We start from the raw sequence: 519 nt of genomic DNA, 5'->3' as shown, positions 1-519 counted from the left end.
TCTTGCATTACAGTCAGCTACGTCACCCTTTCAAACATGCCTTATAGGGGTCCCAGAATGGGATGACTCTGCGTTTAAGGGTTACCTTGGGAAAAAGAGTGGCTGTTTGCGGTTCTGCAATGGACTAGAAAGAACTTGGAGGTGGCTGGGAAATGATTCCGTATACTATCTCGGAAGGAAAATGGCTTGTACTATTTGTAGGTTAAACATCACTCTTCCCGAGGAGCCCCAGCAGCTGGATTTACTTGGCTCACAAATGGTACAAAATGATACTTGGGACAAGAATAGCTCACAATGGTTGTCCCCTGGGTGCATGATCTTTGGCTCAATGAAAAGGTTGTCTCTGACTAGGCAGCAACTTCTTGGTCCAGAGGGCCCCTACTGGGACCCGAAAACTAATCAAACCGTCCCCTATACCCTTGTGTATCCCCGTGATGATGAGACCTTTGATATTGATGGAGGATATTGTGGGTTTTACCCTAACGGATCGGTGCCTTATCGTTCTGGAGATTGTCCTAT

Source organism: Coturnix japonica, chromosome 2 (assembly GCF_001577835.2).
Source record: "Coturnix japonica isolate 7356 chromosome 2, Coturnix japonica 2.1, whole genome shotgun sequence".
Lineage (NCBI taxonomy): Eukaryota > Metazoa > Chordata > Aves > Galliformes > Phasianidae > Coturnix > Coturnix japonica.
Note: the sequence above shows the minus strand (reverse complement) of the source record.